Source organism: Oryx dammah, unplaced genomic scaffold (assembly GCF_014754425.2).
Source record: "Oryx dammah isolate SB20612 unplaced genomic scaffold, SCBI_Odam_1.1 HiC_scaffold_8, whole genome shotgun sequence".
NCBI classification, from domain to species: Eukaryota; Metazoa; Chordata; class Mammalia; order Artiodactyla; family Bovidae; genus Oryx; species Oryx dammah.
In genome coordinates this window covers 307,183-311,442 of record NW_024070192.1, presented here as the reverse complement: position 1 = coordinate 311,442, position 4,260 = coordinate 307,183, and the positions used below count along the sequence as shown (strand labels likewise).

The 4,260-nt window shown below is 56.3% G+C and overlaps 1 long non-coding RNA gene across 2 annotated transcripts; it reads right to left on the bottom strand.

Moving 5' to 3' along the window:
- Positions 1-496: 496 nt before the first annotated feature.
- LOC120866585 lies at positions 497-3,728 on the bottom strand. 2 transcript variants are annotated; one of them, XR_005721707.1, is made up of 4 exons: positions 3,311-3,728; positions 2,657-2,779; positions 2,005-2,071; positions 497-1,842 (listed from the first exon to the last, which is right to left on the bottom strand). It is a non-coding gene; the product is annotated as an uncharacterized LOC120866585 (long non-coding RNA). The 2 variants fall into 2 exon arrangements; XR_005721706.1 differs by having other exon boundaries at positions 2,657-3,728.
- Between the last annotated feature and the right edge of the window lie 532 nt (positions 3,729-4,260).

Below are 4,260 nucleotides of genomic sequence, written 5' to 3'. Positions count from 1 at the left end.
TTATTTCTGGAGGACAAAAGGGGAGAACAAAGCTTTTAAGAAAGGCTTTCGGAGCCACTTCTGCAGACCCAGCCAGCCGAGGGCACCTCCTTTCCTGCTGCCTGTCCTCTGCCTATGACTGCCTGTGCAGCCTCCTCCAGCTTAGACGGGCACCTTCCAGGCAGGGAGCTGCCCACTGGTGTATTCCTCTCCCAGGGCGCTGCTTGGCTGCATCACCCTGGAGGTGGGGTTATCAGCCGGTTCTGAGTGCATTAAAACCTTGTCTTCACGAACAAAGTACAGTGAAGAATTGTGTGGTCGTTGTTCCGTCTCTAAGTCGTGTCCGACTGTTTGAGACCCCATGGACTGCAGCACGCCAGGCTTCCCTGTCCTTCGCCATCTCCCAGAGTTTATTCAAACTCATGTCCACTGAGTCGGTGATGCCATCCAACCATCCCATCCTCTGCCGCCCCCTTCTCCTCCCGCCTTCAGTCTTTCCCAGCATCAGGGGCTTTTCCAGTGAGTCGGCTCTTCTACTCACATGGCCTGAGTACTGGAGCTTCAGCTTCAGCACCAGCCCTTCCAATGGATGTTAAGGGCTGATTTCCTGAAAACTTGAAGAATTGTGGGGACTACCCACATGATCTGCTAAGGGGAAAGGCGCCACTCTGTGTTGGAAAAGACAGCTTTGGACGGGGGTCTGCACGCCCCTCCACCTGCTTGGCTGTCCAGAGAAGTCACGACAAGTATGATGACTTGTCCCCCCCCCCACAGGAAAACGCATCCCGCGTGGCTCCCCAGGGAAGACGCCAAGCACCCAGCCTCTCTAGAACAAGGTCGGTCCAGAGCCTCCTCCCCAGCAACTGGAGGACATGTCCCCCTCAGATCTGGAAATGTCACTTGGGAGAAGCTCCAGGGACCGCAGGCAGGAGTTAAATACTGCCGTTTAGAGCTCTCTAATCCGGCCGAGCAGAAATTTCCAGATTTAAATTGTGCTCACCCAGGCATGATGAACGGTCTCAGACAGTCTTGAGTTTGCTCCCGCTCCCTTTGCCAGCGGTCAAGTCCTTATTTGACTCCACAGTCTACACCCTCACAATCTCCGGACAAAGCAGGCTTGACTATTGGGTGTCCACAATCGGATAGAAAGGCAAACCGCCAAGCCCCCACCGGAGTCCACATCCCTCGAGTGAATTAACACATAGAAATAACAGTCAAGCAACTCTCGACAAGAACAAAGAGGCCGCTTCATGTTCTTGGGAAACTCTGGGCTTGAGGTCATCAGGGTCTGAGCCGGATCTTCCAAGGCACGGGGCCTCGAGGAGGTCACTGTCTAGGGCTGCAGTTTACATTTGTGTCAGTCTCACTGTTATTCACTATCGACACCGTGGGAATTTGAGACACAGTGGAGTTAAGTAATGTCCTTGGTGGTCACAAAGAAAGGTAGAGAGGGGAACACCCACTACTGATGCTGTGAAGGGTCGCTAAGGGGATGCGGTGTGCGAGGCTCCCTATTTGACCCCAAAACAGCTCTTGAAAGGAGGACGGAGCCATGTCTTCCTCCCCGCGGCCCCGGCCACCCAAGGTCGTCCTGCTGGCGATGGTCTTGGCCCCTAGACCAGTGCTTTCTCACCTCTTCACACATTCCTCTGAGGGTGGCAGGGTAGGAGCTGGTGTGTCCAGGCTCCGAGGGACAAGGATTTCTGTCTCCACGGGACTAACCCAGAGGTCGCTGGGTTGGAGAAGGCCCACCTTTGACCTAGGGGGACACTGGGGAAAGCGACTCACCCCACTCACCGCCCCCCACAGGTCAGATCCATTTCTCTCTCTTTCATTCATTCCTCACGAAGTCCCAGAGGAAAGCTGCAGGAAGAACGGAACACAGGGGCTGAAGCTGAGTGGACCAGCACATGGCCGAGGGTGTCAGTTTCCACACCATGTTCCTGGATGCCAACATCCACAGGGCTGCTTTGGGGGCTGCAGGGGGTGTGAGTGGGTCCCCCATTCAACAATGCGAGCTCTTACCTACAGGGCTAACTGGTGAGAACACTGGGATGGGCTTCCCTGACGGCTCAGCTGGTAAAGAATCCGCCTGCAACGCAGAAGGAATGGAAGGAAAGCCGCTCAGTTGTGTCTGACTCTTTGCGACCCCATGGACTGTAGTCTATCCTCTCTGTCCATGGGATTTTCCAGGCAAGAGTACTGGAGTGGATTGCCATTTCCTTCTCCAGGGGATGTTCCCGACCCAGGGATCGAACCCAGGTCTCCCGCATTGTAGACAGACGCTTTACTGTCTGAGCCACCAGGAGACCCCAGTTCAATTCCTGGGTTAGGAAGATCCATTGGAGAAAGGATAGGCTACCCATTCCTGTATTCTTGGGCTTCCCTTGGGGCTCAAACAGTAAAGAATCCACCTGCAATGTGGGAGACCTGGGTTCAATCTCTGGGTTGAGAAGATCCCCTGGAGAAGGGAACGGCTCCCAATTCCAGTCTTCTGGCCTGGAGAATTCATGGTCTGTATAGTCTGTGGGGTTGCAAAGAGTTGGACACAACTGAGTGACTTTCACTTTCCTTTACTTTTCTGTTTTAAGATTTAATTTGAAGCAAAGATTTGGTGCTTTTAAAAAAGAGAGAGAGAGAGAGAGAGAGAGAAAGGAAAGAGAGTCTTGAGATCCACCTGTCTGGGAGCTTCTGAGAAGAGAACCAGCAGTTATCCTTGTGGGTATTAGGGACAGGTCGGTAACCCTCTTCTGGCCCAGAGCAAGCCGTCCCACACCTAGTGCACACCTTCAGACACGCCCTGGGCACCAGGTGGCAGGTGGGTGAAAGTGAAATACACATAGATGATTCTTGTCCTCTGAGACTCGGAAGAAGCAGAGCAAACACCCAAAGGCAGAGACGGGACCGGCAAATGGTGATTAGTGCAGCCAGTCTCATCTTGGAACTTCCCCCTATTATTTATATGCTCTATTTTCCCCAGTCAGAATGTCATTTTCCAGGGGCAGGAAATATTTCTTGATCAAACACGTCTCGTGTATCTCAGACTTGGGAAAGGCTCATAGTCTCATGGAAGAGAGACCAGTAATTCCAGCATGGGGTAATTAACTTTCTTTGGGTCGTAGGGGCCACAGAAAGTGGAAAAAGAGGGTGAAATCTGCATCTTCCAGGAAGAGAGCCGCTCTCCATAGACCTTCCTGGGGTCCTGGGTTGCCTCCCACAGGATGCGGGGCAGCGAAGAGAACCACTTGGGCTCTGGAAGGGGAGGAAGCAGAGACAGGTTGGACATTCAGATGCTGGCCCCCAAGGGCTTCCTGGAGGGAAGAGTTCCGACCTGGGTCTTAACGGAGGAGGAGCTTGGCGGGTTCTGGAGAAGGAAGCTTGTCCAGGTTGGAATCCTGCCAGCAGCTAAGGCAATTAAGTGAAGTCAGCAGGGCCTGAGGCAGAGGCTGGTAACAAAGGGAGGAGGTGAAGAAAGCCAGTTAAGCTCGAGTAGAGTGAAAGGGAAAAAGAAATAAAGGTATTGAACGGGGAGCTGGGGAGAGAGGGAGCCAGCGGCGGGTGGAGATGTTTGAATCCAGCACAAACGGGGCGCTCTGGACTGGCAGCAAAGGACCGTCAGAAACCAACGGCGGGAGTCACGCAGTTTCCGCCACGGCCGCCCCATCCGGCCTCAGACAGGGACCTGGTGTCCCTCCGGAAGGACCTCCGGCTGCCACCTCCCTTCTGCCTCAGCCCCAGAGTCGGTCCTCCAGCCCTGCCCACTGGGTGCAGGAGCCACCTGTGGGGGGAGGGCTGGCCCGGGCCTGGCTTGGCCTGGAACACGCCTCCCGGCCGCGACCCACATCCGGTGCTTCTGGAAACCTGACCTGAGCTCTCCCACTCCCGCGCTCCCGCCTGTACATTCATCGCCAGGTAAAGGCGTCGATATGTCCATGCGTCCACGCGAAGCGGCGCATACAGGAGCGCGCGCGCACACCCCCCACTATTAAAGAGTCCCCAGGGCCATTTAAGGAAGACGGGGTGTCCTGGGCTGGAGAAGCGGGGAGGCTGGCAACGCCGGTTCCCCGCGCTCCTCCTGGGGACCGGACCGTGGCTCCCTTCGCTCTCGGGATGTGAAGGAGCTGGTGAGAGAGGCCGGCGCGAGCGCGGAGAGGCGGGGAGGGGGGCGCGCACAGCCGGGAGCGCACGCCCGGCGGGGCCGAGGCTCGAGGGGCGGCGCCGAGCGGCGGGGCGCGGGCCGGGAGCGCGGCGGCGGCGGCGCGGAGGGCGCCTAGCGGAGGT